Source organism: Haliotis asinina, chromosome 6 (assembly GCF_037392515.1).
Source record: "Haliotis asinina isolate JCU_RB_2024 chromosome 6, JCU_Hal_asi_v2, whole genome shotgun sequence".
Lineage (NCBI taxonomy): Eukaryota > Metazoa > Mollusca > Gastropoda > Lepetellida > Haliotidae > Haliotis > Haliotis asinina.
The window spans coordinates 18003500-18015473 of NC_090285.1; the positions used below are offsets into that span (position 1 = coordinate 18003500).

An 11974-nucleotide genomic window follows, 5' to 3' on the forward strand; every position below is an offset into this window, starting at 1 on the left:
CCACAATTGATTATCGGAGGACTTGATGTGAACAATTATCAGTTATTATCAAAATATATACATTTTAAAATGAAATCACCAGTTCAAAAGGTTTTCACTAGGTTTTGTCTAGTTACTGTTAATGTAATTATTCTGTTTATCTATACAACAAATATCTGTCAGTACATCTCATTACATTCACAATAGATACAAAATTTATTCACAGATTGCTTAGAGCAAATATTTACTGTTGTGATGAATATAAAACTATGAATACAGTGCACATAGATTTACACTGTTGTACATGTTTATACATGATAATTAGTGACATTTTTAAAGGTTAGTTTACTTCATTCAAATGAGTTATTCCACAACAACAAAATTCTGATTAATCAAAAATATATTTTTTCACAATCAATAACTATTTTCAATCCTTCCTTCATCGATTTTTTATCATTTTCGATCATTGGAACACCACTAATGGATACCCCACTCAGAAACAGTATGTTGACTCCAACCAACGTGTTCCTGTTTCATCCATTCTGCGCCAAGAGCCAGGAATTATCAGAAGCACATCAAGGGTACATCAACCCATGGGCCCCGAGAGAGCAGTGAACAACACATTTATGTAACCAAACACCTCAATATTGATTCTGAATTGTTTCAAGTATGGATACAAATTGTTTTGTACCCACTGCTTGATTTTGCAGACGACCAGAAAAACAGATATAGAGTTATCTCCCTTCCATCAATTTGCATTTGCAAAACATCAGTAATTTCCATACGTGATTCAATGTTATTCCAGATAAAGAATTACTACCATGAAGTATCAAATGAGTTCAGCATTCCCAGCAGGGTAATAATAATAATAATAATAATACACAAGGTTTCTATATTCTATTTAAAAACACTATAAGGTGCTTCACATGTAAAATTCTGCATGGTGATATACAGTTGGTATACAAGTGATGATAAAACAAAATATTAAAGGCATGGTAAAACACATAAAAGAAGGAGTAAAATTGTACACAGAGATTAAGGTTAAAACTAATGATACCTTATGTGGATTAAGCAGCTTTGAAGAAATGAGTTTTAGGAGCATTCTTAAAAATGTCTTGTGAGGATGAATTTTGTAGGCTGATTGGTAGACTGTTCCAAAGATTAGCTGAAATGCTTTCAAAACATCTGTGGCCATACATTACTGTAGATGTCTTTGGTTGACGGATACAAGATTCAGATTCTGATCTGAGTGACCTGGCAGGATGATATGGCACAACAAGTTCCTGAGGACAACATGATGCCAAACCGTGGAGACATTCATAGGCATACATCAGGATCTTATATTGGCATCTCTGTCTGACTGGAAGCAAGCGTAGCTTCTCTCTAACAGGCATAATCTCTCCACGTCGGCCAAGTTTGGTCTAGCAGCATGGTTCTGCACCTTCTGTTGTCAACTGGTTAGGGTTTCAGGTAGTCCAAAGACAAGACCATTTCCATAACCCAGGGAGTACTGATGTGGGTACTATAGTCTTACAACAATCTTCTATGATGTATCTTCTGATCTGGAAGTGGCAGGACTTGGCCACGTCATTGACTTCACTGAATATGTTAATCACTTGTAAGCAGGATACATTGAAAATAATAGAAGAGCACTCAGGCAGTCAGAAAATGACATTAATGAGTGAGGCAAGATAAGTTTGAATATATTCTGGTATGCCATGCTCTAGGATCTGGTTATCTGCTCTCTTTGCAGATACTCTGTGCTTTAGAGTATGGAAGGTGTATAAATGTTTAAAGCTCCTTGTGTTTGGCTGTTTCTTAATGCCATAATTAGCAGATTACAAGCTAAATGATGATGGTCAGTAAATAATCCAAACATGAAAATCTAGAGATCAACATCAGGAGCATCAATCTACACAACTGGGATACAAGGACATGCATCAACCAAGTCCACAAGGCTTACTACCCAATATCGTTAACAAGCATGGCTCGCTGAAGACCAATTCAAACACAGATTTTCATGAGTGCATAAAGAAACATAAGAGCAATACGTTAGCCTACATATGTACACTTCATTCACACCAGAGTTGCTTAACTTCCAGTCGCCCATTTCCAAGTAATCGGGAAGGAAATTTTATTCATAGCCATTTGGACCATCTTTACGAAATCTAAGGGCCATTCCTTGCACGTCTGGGCCATTAGTTTCAATCTATGGGCCATTGATAATTGCAAAGGGCCATAAATTCAACATACAAATGACTGTGGCTCAGAAAATCAGTTTATCTTGAATGTCAAACAATGACATGTCATTTCATCCACAAATATAGCCATGGCAACTAACAAACAAAACTGCTTTGCTTCAATACCAAACTGGCACAAATCATGAAGTATGATGAAGTATGATGAAGTATTATGAATGACATAACCAGTTCAAAGTATATCAGAATTTTTCAAAGGGATAGGAACAAAAAGTCAACACAACTTTATCTTTATTGTCCCCTCCCCCCAAGCTGAATAAAGTTAACAAATTTAACAGGGTTCATAACTCGAAATTTAATTTTTCACTTAAGTTACTTCCCATAAAGAACTTTCATTTGCTCTCCTTTATTGTTGCCAATAAAGTGGAAATACCGGGATCGTAACTGACCAGAGCTGCATGATAGTGAAGTACATATTGGCGATAACTAATACTCAGCAATAACAGTACACAAGGAATATAACAGTATAGCTTATCATAGACTTGCACAAATGGCAAACAAAACAACTCTATACCAACACAAATGTTACACATGCTTTCTGGATAGAATCCCTGATGAGCAAACACATTACACACTACTGGCTGCGGAACAGTTATCACCATATTTTAGTGATGTTTGCAAAATTACTCTGCTATCCTCCAATGTGTCCAGCATGTTCACTGCCTCCAAAGGAAGTTTTATACAATGTTGCAGAATGGAACTGTGTCAGTACAAATAGTTGCCTTCTCACAATTAATTGTAACAGTCATCACCGTTTCAGAATTTCTCATGTCATTCGTGAAATAATATATATTTACATCAAAAAGTAACCACAAATAACTGATAGTGTACCTAGGCAAGTGTTTCCTTTATATGGTTCATAACTTTATCTTTAATTTTGCTCTTATGCTACTTTCCGCAGAGAATTTTTTTTTGCTGTCCTTTATTGCTGTCAAACACTATGGGCAAAAAATACCAGAATTATAAATGATCGGAACTGGGCAAGAATGATACGGGCTAGCAGCTAGTTATTGCCAGTTTTCAGTGGTTTTTAACAATTTGCTTCATTGTTTCTTAAGATAATGAAACACTTTTCATCTTCAAGACAGGTTAGCTATTCACTGTCATTTCCTGCTTGTTTACAGTCGCTGATCGTATTTCTCCAAAATGCGGTCAACAGGAAGTGTGTTAGTGTATAATGTGCTTTCCCAACAACAAAGAAGACCAGTTATCGCCATCTCTGAAATTTTCATGTTATCAACCAGATGTGACAAAAATTAGGTAATAAAACTTTTCTGTTTCAAACCTTGACATATTGAAAAGGTTTCATGATGGGAAGTTGTTTTAAAAAAAAAAGTCAAAAGAACAAAACTCGCTCTCATTGTGAATGTTAATAGATGCTGATGTAACTCATAAACTGACTGGAATATGGAGATGTTGCTGCACGACTGAACTTATCAAAGTTGACTTTTTGAGTACTTGTTTGAATCTTGGTATTTTTTGTCTCTGGGAAAAAAACCTAAAGATAAAAGTGAAAACTGTCCCTTACATTTCGTCAGTATTGTCTGCATGGTGTCAGGTGAGTCCATAAAACGGAAATGGAAATATAGGTCAATTCAGAGTTTAGCGATTGAGTGTTTGCAATATGGGTATGCTTAGACAAATTTAAATCTGCAATTTTTATGGACTGAACTGTAAATTGTCAAAGATACACAACACAACCAAGATGGATGTCATTCAATTCCCTTCATTTATGAAATTTCATGTCAACATACTTATGGTCACGTGACACCCCCCAAAGTGTTTGGGTCTAGTCTTCCGAGGGGGTCATATTTGTAACTTCTATAGTGTGAACTACTAAGAATGATCTTAACTGTCATCATAGCATATCACTTTTGTCATGTGTCAATGTGTGAAGTATAAAGGAAGTACTAGTCAAGCTGTCTGCGCAAGCGCTACAGTCAGATGTTGTTAATTACTTGTACACGATAACTAGCCAGTACTGATATATTGGCGATAAGTTTTATTACACAACTAACTGTTCGCCAGCTTAATTGCAGGCTACCTCACAGTCTTGGTTTGTATCTGAGAAGGCTGTACCTGCTTCAATAAATGACCAACACCAAAATGTAACTAAAGTAAATTTACACTGTGGAAACACAGAAAGAAAGCTACAAAACATTATTCTCATTCATCGATTATCATCAATCATCGACAGATTTAACATCATTCTTGTTCTAATTACCTTTACCAAACTTTTCTAAATACTTTGAAATCCATCCTTGTTTACACTGAAAGGAAGAGACGGCAACAAGACAATGTTAAATTGTATGAGGAAAATCAATTTAAAAAGTGACACGAGTACGATATGTCACGGTTCAATACATCGTCTTTGGCGTCTCTATCGATACTACGATAGTAATGTAATGTTGCAGCCATGACCGATTTCAAACGACAGTCTTATGCATGCTTTCTTTCATTAAAAAGTAATCACGATGTATTGTGTTATCACACAGTGCACATCGGTTAACCTACTTACGTTGTGTATTATAGGCGCTGAATGACATCCACTTGAGATGTTCTTCGATCATGCACGAAAAACTAACTCGGTCGAGTGCAGTGATGAGATGTGACGGAAGGGAGGTTACTCTAAAGCTTATAAGCTAAGTGGCTCAAACAATTGTAATTTATATTTGCAGGATCGAACCCGTCCAAATTGTTTCTTCTTCTTTTTCTTACCTTGTGATTTTGTAAAATTATATCTGGTATTCGTGGTTTGTTTAAATCACGATGGGAATCTTGGGATGTTTGTCTTATTTACATATTTGTGTGTCTGTATTTTGTGGGAGTCAGAGATACTAAAGTGCTGTAGGAAATAGGGTAATATGGGGGTTTCCTTCACATTTATCTCTATAATTTATGTAGTTGATATGTGAATGTGTTAAATATCTGTTAAACTAAGTTCGGCCTAACTACAATTCCAGTGGTAGGAAGATAGGAAACGTAATAAAAGGACTTTAGTGAGGAGAGATTGGTGCAGAAATAAACAATGTTGACTTTTTCTACGTCCGAAGCTACTTATTTGGAACAGACCATGGCTTTATGCAAATTAGAGTGCGATGATATTGTATTACAAAGGACACATTTTAATGCCCGTTTGAAATGAGATTTTGCTTCATAATAAACAACAGCGTAAAAAATGAGAACTTTCACGTTGAATCTAATAAGGATGCATAGCTACCATGGAGTCTCACTATCGTTATAAAAAAAACAAAAACAAACAAACAAACGAAAAAAACAGTAGGAGGGGTCGTCTCAAAAAGCAAAACCAGGACGAGAGTAGCAGACGATGGTAGGAATCGGACTCGGAGATAGAGATATCCGCTAATACATGATAATCCCTTACAGAATTCAACTGTGGTAGGACATAACAATTTACAAATAATATCCAAACCTGTCGATCTTCGGGTGGCCATGATACCTATACATATTTAGACATTTAATAGGATGCTAATCTATGGGTATCAGCTATCATACATTTTTACACATCTCAAAATAAACCTTATGAAAGAAAGACACTTAAGCTGTTAATCAATACATAAGACGCATTCAACACACATGAAAATTCAAAAATATCTTTACAAAGGCCTTTTGTGCCAGTAGGCAGCAGATGCATTTCAGGCGGGTCGACGGTCCGTCGTCATACCTGGCTGAGCGACCATCTATAGTCTGATCTATTGTTTTCGGCAGCTAGCTGGACGGAACATCAAACGTTACCATGGACACACGTGACTACTGTACGAGGGGGCAGTGGGGAACAGTGGGGATAACGTCATGCAGTTGTTATGTCATCATAAAACCATACTTCTGTTTAGGAAATAAAGTTCGCTCTACCCCAATCTGTTTTATAATAAAATGTAGTATTGCCCTGACTACGCGACAGGACGATAGTCCGAGTGCTTTGATGATATAATAGTTCAGGGCAAAACTATACTTTATTGCAAAACACATTTGGGTAGAGCGAACTTCATTTCTCTTCTAAGATGCCAAATTTAATCCTTTCTAATGATAATTGCGATTAATCTAAGACAGAAAACAAACGGTATCGGTGACCTAAATTAAGAATCCTCGCACAGGGCTAACTGACGCGTTGTTCTATTGACGTGTCTGTTTCCCTACGTGAAGACGAACATTACCAGAAAAACAAAACAAATGATGAACAATTTGATGATGGTTTACGCTCTGGTTAAATATCTTTTCTAAATGATTTTAAAATCGCATCAGTGATTAACGCAAACCACGTGGGGAAATATGAACGTAGCATTTCTACTACCAACGTAAGTTTGAATCATTGCATCCAGATGTAGTTGACAAGTGAATCGATATTCCACGACTGCATTCTGTTAAAGTAAACATTCCGAACGCTACCGTTTCACTGATAAATTGTGAGTCAAACTCAGATATTTTATCCGTAGGAAAACAGAAACGTAATGTTTCCACCAGAGATGTTAGCTTGGTTGCATGGTGAAAATATGCTCATGGTCCCTCTGAAACAGCATTCTGTGGCGGTGCCCTTAGCATTTCACATGGGTCAATAGTGGGTCAACCCATGAAGATCTGGGTTAGAATCGATCTTCAGTAGCCCATGCTTGTCTTACGAGGTGACTACAAGGATCAGGGAAGGCCCTGTTCCTCGAGGCGATCATAGCGCTTTGACAGTCGTAGGTCTATCTTAAAGTATGGGACCAACGAATTTCGTAGCGCTAGGATCGCTTTCAGGAAGGGGCCCAGGTGGTCAGGCTCACTGACTTGTTAACACGTGTCATCATATCCCAATTGCATAGATCGATGCTCATGCTGTTGATCATTGGATTGTCTGGTCCACACTTCATTACTTACAGACTGATGCCATATTGCTACATGCAGCATAAAACCAAACTCACTCACTCACTCACTCATCAGTGAAGGATGTCTTACGAATGCGCTGTTACAGGCGCCAGTCTTTTGTGAACAAGTCCAAAAGTCAACGTTCTAATGAAGCAACCTTTACCAAGGTAAACCTTCACTTCCATTCTTTAACTTTGCACTAGTGACTTACAATCACCTTAGTGCTTCGTGAAAGGAGGCACTGGTATGGTAAGTTTCAGTTTCATTGGTCAATTTGTCTCCGAGGTGACTCAGAGGCCAGATTCCACACAATGATGTTTCATCAAGATGAATTTAATACCAACAAAACAGGACAAAGGCAGTTTTAGGGATAACAATTTATCTTCTGTTAAATACATTTGCATATTTTGTACAAAAGTGTAAACAGCGGCTGTGGCAGTGAGCAATGCTGTTGATCACAGTAAATATTGAATGAACAAGATTGTGTGTAGTAAGGAGTAAGGAGAGGAGAGTAAGGGATTGCATCTTACTTACCCCATCTGCGCCAGACTGGGGAACAAATAGATGCTAATGTTGACACATGAGCCAGTATTTGTGCTGAATAAAGTTCCCTGTTTTGTTCAACATAGACGTTTCAATTCCAAATAGACAAATTCTACTCACAAAGTGGACACTCATGAAGCTACATTATCACTGTCAATAGAACTGAGTGCCCTTAATTTCTAGTTCTCAGTTCCTCCTTAACACAAGTTTAACTGCCTGTGATGAAATAGTTCACAGTCACGTTAGGCAGGACCAATTTTATTTCTTGTTTTATAGATCCAAAGGTGTTATTTTTTCAAGAATAACAAAAAACAAATTAATACACCCCTCTCAAAAAATAAAATCTTAACGTTTGTAAGAAAATTTATTTAGTTTGTTTTTTTTCTTGTCCCATATATACATCATAAATTACCAAAAGTAAAATAGGAAGAATGTAACTTTGACTGTTCATTTTAAGCTTTAAGAGGACAAAATCCATAAATAAAAAAATATGACTGATGCAGTCTTAGCATCAAATCCATTCTTTGCTGAGTGAACGGCATAGGACACTTATGTGTCAGCACAGAGCAGGAACAATGAACCAGACTCTGTCAAACTGCTAAACCATCCAACACCAACCTACTTTCCATCACGAATGTGGTTTAGCTTAAGCTGACTCATGACCAGCACAGGGCCGCATTTCAATGCAGATGTCACAGAACAAATGAATAATATCATCACCACATATCACCACACAACCACTTGTATGCCTCAACCAAGTAGCATTCATGTGTTCCCTTATTCATTGCCTCATAATATTCGTAGCAGAACATAATTCTGTCCCTCCTAATACCAGAATGTAAACAGATCAATACTTAGTAGATGCATCAGTATTTGGCACTGTGAAATTGTCCTCTCTCCCCTTCAACACCTTTTAATATCTATCACAGCAAGTTTAGGAATGATCCTACACGTCTGGTGTGAGCTAGGAATGTACATTATTCACGACATTACAAACTCCAGACAAGAAATACGACTGAAGTTACAGTCAGGTTGACATGAATGATTCACACAGTTCTGCATTGTAATATATATGCTTCAGGAAACCTGTGAAGCCTACTGACTAATATATAAGGTTAAGCAATCTGTTTCCTGTCTTAAGAAATGTCTGCTGTATCATTAATTCTGAAATGGAAATGACAGCTGATAAGTACAGGATAAGATATGATTTTAATTGAAAAAGAGGATGATTGCAAAACAAAAATCATGTCTGTAAAAATGTCCGTACAAAAACCTTCAACATTCAGAGATGGATTAATTTATTTTCTTGTTGTTGGGGATGAACTCTTTTCCAAACATAGCAGATAAAAGGATGAAAATGTTGACGGCTAATAAGTTCTCTACCATTTTCTATTTAAAGTCCCATGTCCAAACTATTAGGATGAAATCTCATGCAAAATATCATAAAACATAATCCACCCAGAAACACTGATATGTGGAATGAGAAAAGACCAGTAAGTATGTCTTGTATGAAATAAGGCAACTTGCAAACATGAATATTGAAATACTGCAGTAATAAGTACGTGTGACAAGATAGGTTTGCCTCAATTAGAAGACAAACTGACTAGCACCTGTGAAAATTATGGACGGATATAATGTATAATGCATACTTGTATTATCAAATTTGGCTAATACTTGCAAATATATCACTAACTAGATGTGACACAAGTCATCATGGAACACAATCTGTACAACATAGATGAAGGCCACTTGGAGGAATTAAAGTCAAAGTAAAACAATGAAAAGAAAATGAATAGACTGTGAAAGTGTTCTATGGTACAAACATAAATATCAACACATTCAGTCTGACATAGAATATCAAAGGCTGGATACTCGGTGAGTGTAACAGGCAAAATGACATCTGTGAATCAAGGCATAATATGTAACCACCATTGCCCGAAAATCACTTTAATACATTACTTAACTACAAATGCAAAGTAGGAATAGATTGATCTATATGTCCCGGAACTTCCTTGTATTTTGATAAGGTCCAATTGAGGGCTGGGACAGGTAACACGATACTCTGGACGGGTGGGTAATGAGTTGGGACTCGGGTACATGTCACATAACCCAGACCCGCTTTGATCACATAACTAAAAAAAAAATTCCAGCCCTTGCATAATTTGACCAGACTGTGCAACAGTTCTTCAAAGGATGTCTAACAAATTATGAACTGCCATGTCTCTTAGGCAAAGCGTTGGGAACCAAATGAACTGGGCCCCTATCCATAACCTGACCAAGGTGATTTAATTCTCTCAGATTAACATATTTAGAGGACAAAGTTCTTGCACTAAGATCACCTTGTGGAATGACTCCAAGTGATGACAAGCAAATTTTTCATCTCATTATGTCTCTTGGAATATCAAACGGGTAGTGCAATTTCTACGGAATTCAAAGTAACTTGTGATGTTGGCAATGCATCAGTTGTTAGGAAAATAGATACACATGTACAAAAGCATCAACATATATACAGAGTAGATTGTCAAAATATCATTTTTACATCAGTACGAATCTGATAACTAAACCCTGACACTACATGTTCACAAAATGACAGACTCCCCTTAAAGCAAAAGACTTCATGCCACAAGTAAACGTTGAATTATATTACCACGTTACCCACTGATCTGCATGCATTAAATTTGTGTTCTCAGCTCCGTACTTAGCTCACTGACTAACATACAACCCAGACAGCCTGTCAGAGATGTATTCTAGTATCACAATGGCACAGATGAACATTGGTTCACCTTACAAATAACATGAACCATCTGTTTGCTGCTATCAACAAACTGAGGGAATGTTTGACAATCTCTTTTCCCAAAATTGATTTGTTTCACACATATACACAATCAATTCTCAATACATCATGGTGAGTGTTACCATAAAAACATTATATATTTCAACGTTCCAGTATTCATATAATGGTATATCTTCACATACATTTAATATACAGAATCTCACAATGACGCAATCTCAAAAATAACAATTGCAAACTGAGACAGAACAATATTTAACTATGAATGAAAATATTCAGACTGTTAAGTTAATAGTATTGATATGTTCTCAGCAGGACAGTGCTAATAACAGTGAGTGAGTGAGTTTAGTTTAGTTTTACGCCGCTTTTCAGCAATATTCCAGCAATATCACGGCAGGGGACACCAGAAAATGGGCTTCACACATTGTATCCATGTGGGGAATTGAACCCCTACATAGGGGTCAGAGGACACAGACGAGCAAACGCTTTAACCATTAGGCTACCCCACTGCTCCGTGCTAATAACAGGCAGCGTATGAAAAAAATCTCTGCACGTCAGAATTAGAGACCACCCATGAATTCAGACAGATGACCTGAGTCTATAATAGCTTGTATCATTGCTCTCACCTGTGTATAAAGCCATGGAGGCACACAGAGAGATGTTTAAATGAAAAATGTTCTACAAGAAAACTGACAGATTTGATTACATTGTCTTGTACTGTTTTTGACTTATTTTCAGCGCCTGTAAGTTCTATTCATGAAAAAACACTCATGAATAATGAACATAACCGATTAGGATACTTGAACCTGACTTTTTCAGTTATTCATACTGCAAATGAACACTCAACTTGAGAAGACAAGAATGTGATTCTCCCTGGCAAGATATGAAGCTTGTCTTTAATATTCAAAATCAACAGGGCCATTACAATTATACATGAGATTCTTGGTCATTTAGAACACAAATGTACTGCTTATCAAGTCAAAACAAATCACACCAAATAGTGTGGAGAGTCAATGTGGACTGGAGCCAATGCTGGATCTGAAGATAGAAACATATAATTGTTGTGGTCTCCCTCTCCCTCTAAACCTAGATTGACACAGTTGGCAGTCTAAAACATTCTGGGATTGTGTTTTGAGGAAGAGCTTAATCATATTGAAGGAATACCTACCACTGACCAGCAGTGGGTTGGATGTACAATGTACTACAGCTGATCCCATGATTATGTCCAACTGTATAGAACAGTAACAAAGAGTCAGCCTGTCAAAAGCGTGTATTCCATTCAAGTCAGGTTTGCATCTGACTCTCTGTTCTGAATCACATTAGATTGGTTTTGAAATCAAACATACATACAACATTCATGACAGACAGTTTACCAGTGTTCATGAACCCTCGGACAAATCTGGCAGATTTCCCAACAGTCTGATGGAAGTAAGCAACCTGCTGCCTGAATTTTCAGTGGTTCTGACAGACATCTGAAACTTACTGGACCAAATGTCCTGTTATTTTGAAATACCATTTGTGAACACCAGCATACACG

General features: G+C 37.0%; 1 protein-coding gene across 2 annotated transcripts in view; it reads right to left on the reverse strand.

The window, feature by feature from the left end:
• LOC137288279 (alpha-mannosidase 2C1-like) overlaps positions 1-4867 on the reverse strand; it is a 43232-nt gene extending 38365 nt beyond the window's left edge. Inside the window, exon 1 of one of the 2 annotated variants that reach the window (XM_067820765.1) lies at positions 4756-4867. The gene's annotated coding sequence lies outside the window, so the exon portion shown is untranslated. The remainder of the gene's footprint in view (positions 1-4755) is intronic. The other variant, XM_067820763.1, reaches the window with a different exon arrangement.
• Positions 4868-11974: the final 7107 nt, after the last annotated feature.